The sequence below is a fragment of the Cyprinodon tularosa genome, unplaced genomic scaffold (assembly GCF_016077235.1).
Source record: "Cyprinodon tularosa strain WSP-4 unplaced genomic scaffold, ASM1607723v1 ctg81, whole genome shotgun sequence".
NCBI classification, from domain to species: Eukaryota; Metazoa; Chordata; class Actinopteri; order Cyprinodontiformes; family Cyprinodontidae; genus Cyprinodon; species Cyprinodon tularosa.
In genome coordinates, this window is record NW_024039574.1 from 817,006 (window position 1) to 831,472 (window position 14,467).

Here is a 14,467-nt window from a genome sequence, read left to right on the forward strand (position 1 = left end):
TTTTATTTATAGCCATTCGGTCTAATGAAAGATTTGTTTAAAATATCAATTCCATCCACAGTGTAATATACTGTAGACATCAAAGAGGATGCATTTAAAACATGTTCAAAGAGGTCCCCAAATCGTGTTTATAATCCCACAAAACCCAATGTGAAGAGTTATGAGTTAAATACGATTTTAAATTAAATGTTTGCATGCACTGTTTAGAAAAGATAAAAAAAAGCATGATTTTACTTGAGGATGCTAGAACCTTAAGTTCTTTATTATAAAATGATATAATATTTTACAAGAACTCATTTAAATAACTCGTGGACAATCTTTCAACACACCCTAAATAAAACATTTCTGCTAAATACATCAAAACAAACATGCATAACTTCCACAACATGACTATGAAAGAAGAATTACATCATTTTTTTCTTAAAACCCCTGGTGAAAGAAAAAATGTATCTGTGCTCATTTAAACTACAGTATCATTGTGTTATGTTTCAATTCAGCTAGGATTACAAAAAATATTTCTATTTTCCAAATGCAAGAAAGAATTTTCTTTTTTTAGTCATCATTGTTTAATCAAAAGTCAAAGTTTACATACACTAACTTCACTATGCCCTTATGCAGTATGGGAAATATGTTATTTATGATTTCATGCTTTTATAAACCTCTTCTTTAAGTTCATTGAAGGTAAACATGTTGATGTGCTTTTATACAATAACACTGTTACAAGGATTGTGTGATTTATTGGAAAATCTGAAAGAAAAAACAGAGATTGAGAGTATCTCTATCTATCTAGTATTAGTCTTATTTGCGTTGTATTCTAATGCCAATCTCTAACATCTCATGATTCTAATCCTTTTCACCATTTTAAGCTATAACTAATGAAAAGTGAATTAAAAAGTTTTAAGATAAGATAATGTCATGTTTTCCCTCTAATTCAGAACACAAAGTATCCTTAATTAGAACACATTTAGTCTGATGTTTTTGATTTTTATGAGTTTGCCACTTTGTTTTATTTAAAAAAAGGTTTTGATATGATTCATTGCTGAAACTATCATTGAAAACAAGTTTTCCAAAATTCTTCATTCCGTATCCACTATTTGACAACTGTGTCAAAACATGTAAGCACTTTTAATCTGAATACTTCATAGTCCACCTAAGAGTCATCATCATGTTTATTACATTCTTAGACCAGAATAAGAACAAGGAAGATTTTAGACTTTGGGGTTTTGATCGCTCACTCCGCAATCAGCCATACAAACAACAATCCCCATCATGACAAAAGAAGGTAAGGTGGTAAGGGCAGGATGACAGCAGAAAAAGGCTTTTTCTGTTAAAAAATAAAAATATATAATGGCAGGTCTGAATAGTGCAGAAGTCTCATTTATTCAGTGTTTGCTGAGTTCAACAGAGACAGCCTGGGGGAAGAAACTGCCTCTGTGTCAGCTTGTAGTACTGATGGAAAAAGCGAAGGAAAGAGTGAACAGCCTCTGATGTAGCTCCTTACTTTGTTAGCCTAGACTTCCATAGGTCACGGATGGCGGGAAGGTCAGAATTGTAACTCTGCGTACCTGATTGTGTCCTGCAGTTTGGACCTGTTCTGTTTTGTAGATGAGCCAAACTATAAGGAGACGAACAGCCTGCATCAGAGGAAAAGTAACCAGCAGCTCGTGCAGAAGATTGTACAGCCTGTATGGCCACTGGACGCAGTCGATGGACCGATGGAAATAATAAGAATGTCTCCCTTTTATCAGCTGCCAGATGGCATTTACTAAATAACGGGATGTAATAATCTAACATATGAGACCTTACAGGGTGCTTTAAAAAGGCAGACATTGCCACAGTTCAAACTCAGAAATCTTAATTTCTTTACCTTTCTCTGCATTGATATATATCAGCTTGAAAAAGGTTGCTGCTTAGTATGATGAAGGTAGAAACGATGAGTGTCACAGAAAACAAAGAAATGTGTTGAAACACTTTCTTTCAAGCTGGATGTGAATTTAGGAGCACAATATGCCTATTTGGTGTGTGTGTGGTTGAGTGAGTGAGGAGTATAGACAACATAAAACTAAACAAACCCTAATTCAGCCTTGTAAAGCAACTTGTGACTATTCTGCACTCTCTGACGTCTGACAAAGCCCTTCCTTAACCAGAGCCTTAATGCGCTCTGCTTTACCTACATTGAAACCAATGAAAAGAGCAGTGGGACAAGAGGGATCTGTTCAGTGTGTGAACGTGTGTCTGCATAATAGTTCTTGTGATGGATGTTTGGGAGAGTGGGTGAGGATGGTTTGAGGAGATGAATTAAAGACAAAAACACTGTAAATGTTTCTCGGTGTGGGTGGACTTAATAGTTTATTTGGTAGCATTTAGTTGCTTAAAAGGCTGTTTAGAAACATAGCAGTCAAATGGTTAGGATCTTTTGCTGATGGTGAAATGATCTTTTTCCATGTACATCCACACTTGCTAATGGCCCATCTCTGCCTGTTTTCTCTTCCATGGCACATAACCAATATACACTATATTGCCAAAAGTATTTGCTCACCCATCCAAATTATTGGAATCAGGTGTTCCAATCACTTCCATGGCCACAGGTGTATAAATTCAAGCACCTAGGCATGCAGACTGTTTTTACAAACATTTGTGAAAGAATGGGTCGCTCTCAGGAGCTCAGTGAATTCCAGCGTGGAACTGTGATAGGATGCCACCTGTGCAACAAATCCAGTCGTGAAATTTCCTCGCTCCTAAATATTCCACAGTCAACTGTCAGCTGTATTATAAGAAAATGGAAGTGTTTGGGAACGACAGCAACTCAGCCACGAAGTGGTAGGCCACGTAAACTGACGGAGCGGGGTCAGCGGATGCTGACGCGCATAGTGCGAAGAGGTCGCCAACTTTCTGCAGAGTCAATCACTACAGACCTCCAAACTTCATGTAGCTCAAGAACAGTGCGCAGAGAGCTTCATGGAATGGGTTTCCATGGGCGAGCAGCTGCATCCAAGCCATACATCACCAAGTGCAATGCAAAGCGTCGGATGCGGTGGTGTAAAGCACGCCGCCACTGGACTCTAGAGCAGTGGAGACGCGTTCTCTGGAGTGACGAATCGCGCTTCTCCATCTGGCAATCTGATGGACGGGTCTGGGTTTGGCGGTTGCCAGGAGAACGGTACTTGTCTGACTGCATTGTGCCAAGTGTAAAGTTTGGTGGAGGGGGGATTATGGTGTGGGGTTGTTTTTCAGGAGCTGGGCTTGGCCCCTTAGTTCCAGTGAAAGGAACTCTGAATGCTTCAGCATACCAAGACATTTTGGACAATTCCATGCTCCCAACTTTGTGGGAACAGTTTGGAGCTGGCCCCTTCCTCTTCCAACATGACTGTGCACCAGTGCACAAAGCAAGGTCCATAAAGACATGGATGACAGAGTCTGGTGTGGATGAACTTGACTGGCCTGCACAGAGTCCTGACCTCAACCCGATAGAACACCTTTGGGATGAATTAGAGCGGAGACTGAGAGCCAGGCCTTCTCGTCCAACATCAGTGTGCGACCTCACAAATGCGCTTCTGGAAGAATGGTCAAAAATTCCCATAAACACACTCCTAAACCTTGTGGACAGCCTTCCCAGAAGAGTTGAAGCTGTTCTAGCTGCAAAGGGTGGACCGACGTCATATTGAACCCTATGGATTAGGAACGGGATGTCACTTAAGCTCATATGTGAGTCAAGGCAGGTGAGCAAATACTTTTGGCAATATAGTGTATCTGTAATGCCAGCCTACAATGCAGACTTAGAGATTTAGAGGAATGGCAGATGTGTTGAAAAAAGAGAAGACAAGAATATAATGGATGGATGGATGGATGGATGGATGGATGGATGGATGGATGGATGGATGGATGGATGGATGGATGGACGGACGGACGGACGGACGGACGGACGGACGGACGGACGGACGGATGGATGGATGGATGGATGGACAGGTGTTTGGGGTGTTTGGAAGGGTAGGTTGGTGGGTGGACATATGGATGGAGAGGTTGGTGGAGGGCTGGATGGATGGACGGAAAGTGTTGTTAAATATGTCCAGATCTTAAACCACTGCCTTTATAGTTAATTTCAAATTTTGGTTGTTTAAAACACGAATTGGACAAATAAGAAAAGCCCACAATGTCTTATTGTTTTCCTGCATTAGACATAGATGGTACACAGGGGGAAGTATGAGTATAGAAAGCAGTTAGGTTCCATTTATCTTTTCACTTCCAACATGTGGGAAGCTGTAATATTGACTAAAAACATGAGACTTGTTTTGGTTTTGCTGGTTGGCTCACACTAGACAGCTTTATACATGCAGGTGTTAGTTTAATGGTAAATCCAAAAGCTGATAGTTTTTCTCCCTTGAAAAAACATTTATTTTTTCCTACTTCACAGGATCAATACTAATTTAGCCAAAAGATCTAGTCTGCTCAGGGCACCAAGGCGGGTCTATAGATGTGAATATTATTTACACTAATGATGGATGGGATAATTAGTTTCTTAGCCTATATGGTGCTGCTCTATGAGGGTCATACTCATCACTCCTACCTTTGAAGAGAGAGCAGTTCAACTAAAGGACAAATGGGCTATTGCAGCAAAAAGTTAAGTATTTTCTAAAATTTACATTTAAAACACACATTAAAGCAAAAAAATCACAAAATCTTTCGCTAATGTAAATGACTAAGTTTCCAAATTACATTTACTAGCAAAAAAATCTGACTCATAAATTGAACTGCTATTTTAGAGGCTGATCGTGTTCATTTATAAACAGTAGCATTGAACAATTAAACATCAAAGCAATTACCTCTTTAACCCCAGTTGTGTGCATTATTTTGAGGAGCACTGCATTAATAAATTCTAAGAAAAGGCAGTAAAAAGCTTAATTAGCTGTAAATAGGGTGTTTCTTTCAATTATACCCTTTTTCATGTGTAAACAGGAGAGAGGGAAAATGGCTATTTTTGATCCAAAGAAGATGGATGCATCAGAAGCTCAGCAATGCTGTACATTTTAAAGGCATTTTTTATGGTCCACATTTTATTATACATTTGTTATACTGATTTCTCCGTAGGAGATAAGATAAGTTTTACCTACCTTCTCTGGTGCTGGAGGTCAGAGGGCTTAGTGGTGCTGATTTAAAAGCAACCATGTTTCTGTCGATCTGCCATAGGGTAGCTGTGGCTCCAACTTACCACGTTAAATGCTAAATGACTGGTTGTAGTGTGAAGCCTGCTAGAACCACAGAGTGTATAAAGAATACTTTACAAGTACAAGCCATTGTAATGTTACTGTTCGATTCACAATTAAAGCACTTTATTATTACTTTTTGGATTAAACGGTAAATCCTCCAAACTCACTATTAAAATCTAACTGCTGCTAAAGCATAGGGATGAAATCCACTATTTCACAATGTGATAAACTACTTAGCAATAGAAGGGGAAAAAAACCTGCAGCTAATAGGGTGAACCTTCCAGAAGATGTTTCATTGTTCACTTTTCCTTAAGGAATCCCCGTTTCTAAAAAGTGTTCATTTTGTTACAGGTTTTTGTTGACACAAACAGCTGAGCTAAATAGGTGTTGTACACTGAATCTTCAGAGAACCTTTAGTAGTTTGTGACATGCTACTGTTAATGAGCCATTGTGTTGTTTTTGATTTTGTATAATGTTATTTCAAAAGCTCTTTAATATTTGCATTTTCTGTGCTTTTGGGTCTTATTAAATCACTATTTGTCATGAGTACTGAAGAACACATGAAAATCAAAAAACTCACTAAGAGTATTTCCACCTATTCATGAATAAATGCATTACCCTACAGAGACATAAAACGGTTTCACTACAGTAGCTGGGGTATGTTCAAATTAATTCAGTGTACCAGATATTGTCTAAGTCATACCGTTATGCTAATTTTCTGTTCGGCTTAATATTTGTACAGGCGATTTATCTCTAATGCTTATGTTTTAAACCACAAACCTCTATGTCTTAATGAGCTGTTATCAAACTGTCTTACCATACCAGAGAGTCTTTTGCTCAACACTTAGAAATTCAAATTCATGCAAAAGAATATAAAATCAAACTAAATTAACTACATTTAAAAGGTTCTTTTAAAATGCAACAAGTGGCATATATTTGGGATATCGTATCATACAGGAAATCAGCCAAGACTGACTTTATCTTCGATCAGTACTTCAGTTCATGTTGAAATGGGATAAAAAGTCAGTTCAAAAAGGCTGCAGGTTTTAGCCGGCATTCACCTTTTGTGTGATTGCCTAAATCAGTAAACACTAAGCATCCTACAGCGTGGACCTGTTCAGCTGCTGGTCGTATTTCTTTAAATATGATGCATAGAGAAAGCAAAACGCATATTTTGTTTTTTCTTTCTCCTCCAGGAAGCACAATACAAGAAATCCATATGAATTAATGACTTATTACTCATGATGACCCATGAGGGACTTGACATGTTTTTTTGGTCTTTTGTCAATAGTATTTGCTTTAAATCTACTTAAACAGTTGTTTGGAATTAATTTAAATGTTAGCATTGAAATGTTTGCTGTTCAGGTGGTAAGCAAGGATGTAAAACATCAATAGTCATTCCTTTTCGTGCTTTCAGCCAAAGTCTGAGTGTATTTCATACATCTAGAAAAGGAGTAGAATATTTGTGTATTTGAACTCTACACTACTTTGAATAATTCAGGTTTTCATGCTATAACGATGAGTTAGTAGAGGGGATTTTTCTTCAGTAAATTGGTTCCCGTTTTCTCAATCAAATCTCAGTCCCCTTTATGAAGAAATTATGTTTTATGGATAAATATCTTTAAAATAGCATTTTTATTTGAGCCAACACATCTCCTTCGCAAAGAGTCAATCAGGTTGTCAATTTTAGCCTGTCGAATGTTGGTCCACTCCTCTTCATGTCTGTGTAATGTTGCTGGATACTGGCAGGAGCTGCTGCTGTACATGCCACATGTACATGCCATGTCATATACTGTGATCCAGAGCATCCCAAACATGCTCAATGGGTGACATGTCTGGTGATATGCCAGCCATGCAAGAACTGGGAGGTTTTCAGCTTCCAAGAACTGTGTACAAATCAGATGGGGCCGTGCATTATTCTGCTGCAATATGAGGTGATGTCCTTGGATGTAGGCACAACAATGGGACTCAGGATCTCGTTACGGTATCTCTGTGCATTCAAAATTCCATCAATAAAATTAACCTGTGTTCTTTGTCCAAACCATAACCCCACCCGCATGGGCCACTCGATCCACAACATTGACATCAGAAAACTGCTCACCCACGCGCCACCACACACGCTGTCTGCCATGTGGCCTGAAAAATGTACATCGAGATTCATCCGTGAAGTGAACACCTCTACAACATGGCAGATGCCAGCAAATGTCAGCATTTGCCCACTCAAGTCGGTTACAAAAAGGAACTGGAGTCAGGTGGTGACCCCGATGAGGGCGATGACCATGCAGATGTGCTTCCCTGAGTTTCTGACAGCTTGTGCAGATGTGCAGGTTTGGTTATGTAAATCTGATTATTTCAGCAGTTGTCTGAGTGGCTGGTCTCAGACGATCTTGGAGATGACAATGCTGGATGTGGAGGACCCAGACTGGTGTGGTTACATGTGGTCTGTGGTTGTGAGTCTGGCCAAATTCTCTGAAGCGCCTTTGGAGACGGCTTATTGTAGAGAAATGAACATTTAATACATGAGCAGCAGATCTGGTAGAATTCCTACTGTCAGCTAGCCAATTGCTGTGTGATAAAACTGTTCCTTTCAGAGTGGCCTTTTATTGTGTGCAGTAAAAGGCACACCTGTATGCTAATCACTGTGTATAATCAGCATCATATGGCACACCTTTGAGGTGGGATGAATTATCTCAGCAAAGGAGAAGTGCTCACTTTCACCGATTTGGACTGGTTTGTGAACACTATTTGAAGGAAATTATGATATTGTGTATTTGGAAAAAGTTTTAGATCTTTGAATTCATCTTATAAAAAATGGGAGCAGAACCAAAAGTGTTGCATTTATATTTTTGTTGAGTGTATAAGCCTGTAGCTTATTTTCCTTAGCTTACTTCTGGCCATAAGTTCCTGCGCTGCTTCTGCAGATGTGACATGAAGAGCTTCAATGTTGAATGGGTGCGACCTAGCAAACAGTCAAAACGTTATATTCAATATTGATTTTGTGGATACTCAGAAACGACCAGCATCCAGCTCATTCCAGAAAAGAGACAAGAAAAAAGACAAGACAAAAACAAACATTGTTAAAGGTATAGAGGAGGATTTTTGCAGATTTTTGAAAAAGACCTGCCCTCTCCACTTAAAAAAAATGTACATGCACAACCCTGTACCCGCTCCAGAGAGGGAACGCCTATTAAACGTGTGCAAGAGAAGAGCATGCAGGGGCACATTTCTCCTCGTTTACGCCCTGTTTAAAAGTTGTTTGGATCACTCATACAAGCTTAGTTTCCAACGGAAGATTTGCTATTTTTTCACTTTGTCAGACTCACCACCGGTAAGTAAAAATGGGGACGATCACATAAGATGGCCTTATGTAAACATATCACCTGAATGATTTACAATTAGTGAAACCACTTATTTCAGTGATCCAACCGCAAAAAAGAACATCCTCCACTATACCTTTACTGTAAGTCAGTGGCTGCTGGTGGAGTTTTCTCTGAGGGGACTACAAATTTAAAGGGGACATATACCAAAAACCAATCAAATGTCATCACAAAAGTATATTATATGAATGCCAACAACAAAAAGCATTATAAAAACACTTCTATAAAAACACAGAACAAGATTTCAGGTACAGGTTTACTTTTTAAAATAAATGTTGCCCTTCTGAGGCTTTGTAAAGGCAGATCTGTGTTTTGAATGGTCCAATATAGTGTCACAAACTTTAAAAAAATATAATGTACCAGTTTAATAATGGAGAAGCGATTAGTCAGCTTTATATTTTTTAATATGTAAAAAAAAAAAGGCTGCTCAGTGGAGCAGTGGGTAGCACTACTGCCTTGCAGCAAGAAGGTTCCGGGTTTGATTTCTTGCATAGAGTCTTTCTGCATGGAGTTCGCATGTTTTCCCTGTGGATGCGTGGGTTCTCTCCAGGTACTCCGGCTTCCTCCTACAGTCAAAAACATGACTGTTAGGCTTATTGGCTGCTCTGAATTCTCCTTAGGCGTGAGTGTATGCATGAATGGTTGTTTGTTCCGTTTGTCTCTGTGTTTCCCTGCGATGGACTGGTGACCTATCCAAGCTGTACCCCTCCTCTCCCCCGTAGACAGGAGATAGGCACCAGCAACCCTCCCAACCGAAGCTGGGTTAAAATGTGATGGAAAATGGATATATAAAAACTATTTATTTTCTGAGAATGTGTGTTTTAGGACTACCGGTATTTAACAACTATGCACATTAATAAACATCTAGAAAAAGTACTCTATATTATATTATTTTCCATGTGGATCCCAGATTGTTCATTCATCTTTGCCTTTTCAAAAAAGTGTAAAAGTTTAAATCAGTCCTGTCACAGTCTTGGTTCTGTTATGTTTTCTTTTGATTATAAGTTTTACTTTGTTCCATGTTTTCTAGTTTTAGTGGTTTGATTCTAATTTTGTTGTGTTTTCTGGTTATTTTTCAGTTTTCAGGTCTTTATTTGTTGCCCTCTGCTGCCCTCTTGTGTTCTCCTTTTCCCTAGCTCCTTTCCTGTCTGCTCTGTTCACACCTGCTCCCAATCTGCTCATTAGTCCTCTCTTTGCTCAGTCTCCCATAAATACACTCTTTGTGCAGTTACTCAGTGCTGGTTTCTCATCTAACTTCCTCCAACTCTGTCTCACTGTGTTTACCTCATCGTGATTGTCTCCCCCTGAAGTCTCCTTGGTTTCTGGTTTGTTTGACTTTTTTCATGTTTGATTTTTGGATTTTTTTTTTTATTCCTGTCTCAGTTGTTTGTTAACACTTCATTAAATTCACAAGAAACTCACATCTGCCTCCCTGCCTCTGCATTTGGGTCCTCTAACCACAACCAAATCTTGACAAGTCCTAACTGTCTTTATCCATGCTGGGTCAGATCCTGATGTTTGAAAAAGGAGGCAGGGAAAACAAAATAAAGCATTAGCCTCGCTGCATGCAGTTAGCTAAGCCTTGTAGCTAATTCACGTCCTGGAACAAGAAAGAGTGTATCTTCTCCATCTCTCTGTAGACTACTGATTAATTTTGATGTTCGGCTGATCAGGTCCAAACCCTTTTACCTCCAGCTTCTCTTGCTAAGTTTGCTTTAAGCGATTTCACTTACGTGAATATTGGCCAGCCGCCACTGCTTTAAATATGAGCGTGAGCTATGAGAAGGAGCTGCCGTTCTTTATTTAGGCCACAGGTGGCAGTATCATTAGAAAACTCTGTAATGCCTCTCTCATACCCACTGGTAATTTCTAGGAAAGTTTTAAAAAGGAGTTTTTCACTACTGTTATCAAAATACTTTAAGAAACAAATCTAACAACCCTCTAACATTTATCAGTTTTAGCATGTGGATTAATACAGATGATATCTGTATAAATGCTGCTGTATTAAGCTGGGGGAGTGCCATGCATATATTAAACTGGATCTTTTATGAGGACCTGCAACACTAGAAAGTAGAGGCAGGTAGAAGAATATCAAAAATGTTAAAAACTGAAACTAGTTTCCCTCTAACGAGAGATAAGATCTAACTAGAGAATGCTGAGCCAGACCTCAGAACAAAAGAAAGAAAAAACACTTTTACTGAATCTGACAGCATTTAAAAGTTTTTTTTTTTTTTTTTCATGTTCAAAAGCTTTGGCCTTGGCGGCAGTCTTAGACATTCATTCAGCTCAAGGTTTTACTGCATTAGCAGTCTAAGCATATTGTTGTAAGATCAGGGACAGAGCTTTGTTTTTATTTCAAGATTCTATTAATTAAGTGTCAATAAAGAGATCTGAATCACTGTAGTCATTGACAAATTTTCTTTTCCAAAACCTGGCATTTGATAGAAAACAAAAGGAAAGTAAAAAATTATAAACAACCCTCAAACCAGATGCCTCAGTTGATACTTTCTTTTTCTGGGCCATGCTTCTGATCTTCATTCTTATTTGCCTTCATTTCTGTTTTAACATCCATGAGAAATTCTAATCTGCTGTTATTCCAGTAACATTCCCCTATAGTTATTATAGAGCTGTAATGTGCCTGAGGGAGTTCATCATGAAAACGCTACATGTCTGTTTGTAGCTCTAGATACCTCTTTCTGAACTTGCCAAGTGATTCTAACACACATAAACAAATGTGCAACTTTTTGGATATTTTATTCTCTTTCTGGATGAGCACATTTATGTTTGGAAAAGAGAAAAGGCTCATCCTCACATCAGATAGGCTCCAAATTATATGCTCTAGAAACTGTCCCTTTAGAAACAAAACTAAAAGTATTGGGTACCTTTCAAAACATACAGGTTACTTTCTTGGAACTTTTACACCTCCCTTTGCAAACATATTGGTTAAAGTTCTAGACGCTTCTGAATACTTGAAGTAAAAAAGAATATATATGTTTATTCAGCAAATCTGATGCAGTGCTTAAAGGCAAATGTATCGCAGCGTTTAAAGTAAACTTGTCCTGTAAACATTTCTGTATTTTGATATTTACAGAGATCTTAGTGGCAAACAATAAAACCAAAACTCTTATCCACTTTCAATCATTTTAAGCTTGACAGACTAAATTCCCAAACAGATATGTCCTTTTACTTTTAAGTCACATGGCTAATTAACAGAGATAAGAACCAGTCGATGTTGGTCAGGGTGTCCTGTATCAGATCCCTCATGCTGCTTTATCAGCATGTGGGTTTTTTTGTTACATTGCCCTTACATTGCTGTCATGCCTCAGCTAGTACAATGGCTCATTAGTAAAACAGCCCTATTGCTTAACTTGACACTGCTCCACGACACAAGGAATTTTTTTGGACATTTTTTTATGGTGAAACCTTAATTATCATGTAGTAAAGTTATAATAGTTAAGTGTAATTTGTATGCCACTCAGGTGACTTACAACTTTATTTGACAAACATTTTCACTTCTTTTGGCAGAATGAATACAGCAGCTAAATATAGATAGATCATGGCACCCTTTAAAGGCTTTATGACCAAGAAGACTTCCCTGTCCTCATCTAATGAAGTTATTCTTCCTTTAGCACTTTGCATGTCCCAGCAACAAAAACCCTTTTTTGTGTTACTCTGTAGCCAATATTACTGTTAAATCCACTTAATACTCACTTTTTATCATATTTACAACCAAAACAAGTGAAACGGTCCTTTATTTGGTGTCGTAGATACCAAGTTTTTTGTCTATTACCAGTGCTGCAAGCCTACTACTGAATGGTTTTTATTATGGGCAATATGATGCTGACAAGGGACTGGTGAGAAATATAATATGGTACAATGTACATATCTACTTTACATACATTATTTTCTCTGTTTTTGTAGCATCTAACTGTTTTACATAAAATAAAATAAACATTCTGAGAAATCCTTAATGTTAAACACTGATATTGCCTTTTTTCCATACAATCCAGCTGTAAAATACTGAAATATAGGTTTGTTCCCATCCTACACAATAACAACCACTTGTAGTGAATCAAGACTTTGGATGGCATTCTCCCTGATCAGAGTCATAAGGTGCCGACTCCACAATCTGTGCTAGTCTTTCTTTTTGATGCTGATCAAAGCTTGACGTGTTGATAATCTGACAGAGCGATAACCTTTAGCTCCATCACTGACATTCTATGCCGGTGATTACGTTAGCTATAAGGCTTTTTAGTTTAACCCCCACGTTCTTATGTTTTTTTTTTTGTTTGTTTTGTTTTTTTTTGTCATAACTCCATAACATGCTTCCCATTTTTCCAAAATCTCAAAATATTTAATTGTGACTTGATTTCAAAAGCACAAATGGAGATAAGAAGAAATCATTGATCAAAACAATACCTTCTTGGAACAATGGAAAAAAAACACACTAAAAATTCCAAAATAAAGGTCTTTTCATCCAGCTTAAAGACATTGTATTACTTTAAACATGCCTTTTTTATTCAGTCATTTTTTCACAAATATCTGCAGACTAACTAAGAATATGTTTTATATTTGAAATGCTTTTGACTTCTTTGGTAGTATTATGTAGTAGTAGTAGTAGTATGTTGCATCATTCTAAAAGACGAACATACCAAACAGTCTGCATAAATCCTCCAACAAGATTAGAGTTTGACTGGTGACTCTCTTGGTCTTCCATATGGCTAACATCTGTTACCCTCCTCAATGGCTGCACAAGCTGCTGCTAGCTTAATACTGCCAGTAGTTTTCAGAAAATATCTTGCCACACTGTTTTGAGCTTGTAGGAAATTGTATGTGCCATGCTGTTGCTTTTACTTGTAGTAGTTAGTTGTACTGACTTCTTTTGTGCCTTGATGATTGTAGCTTTCACCCACCTAGGAAAAAGCATTTCAAAGGCGACCCCCACCCACATTCCCTTCTTCTATTTTCATCATCATATGGACCTTATAGCCTGTGTTTTACATCACTATCGGGCTATTTGTTTTTAATACCATCAGTCAAGGAAACACATGAAATATAAGCCTATGCAGTGGTCAGTTGCTAAAATTCCCTTGGACAGTTGGAAGCATGACACATTGGTGGGAAAGAAGAACAAAATAATTAATTTATATTCATTTAGGATCAAGCTCAGAGTTATGTGAAGCTCATGGTTTTTAGGAAAATGACTAGAAGCTGAATTTCACAATAAAGAGATCAACGAAAGCTGATATAAACATTTAGCAGCTTTCATTACAGGTTTCTTCCTGAAGATCAAGTCTTCCCAGTTAAAAAAATTTGATCCTCAAAAAATGACAAGTGTTGAGATTTTAGACCGATTTATATAAATAGATTGAAAACAAAGGAAAATAACGCCTTTAGGCTGAATAAATTCAACCCATTAATAGGCTACTGGAATCAATACTTTGTGTTACATCAGCGTAGAATGTATGCTTTGGATATCATAAATATCTTATTTGTATTTCAAAGATGTTAAACAACTAGTGTATAATGTTTTGTTTTTAATAATTTTTATAACTTCCTTCCAATCTCGTGCTTTTATTTTCTCCATTAAATGATTAAGCCTACTTTATCACATGTAAGCAATGCAGCTTTTATACAGGTGTATGATTACTGCGAGCACATCATTTACACAAACATTTTTTTTTTGCATTTACTTAATCATAAGTAGTTATTTTAAAAGAATTGTTTCATGTTAGCAGGGTAGGACATGAAACAATTGTTTTAAAGTAACTAAATATGATTAAGTAAATACTCAAAACGGTTGTATTATTATTTTTTTCAGTATAGGGCCATAATGTTGGACTCAAATTCCTTGTAATCCTGCCAGCTTTGCATCTTTTTTTTGTT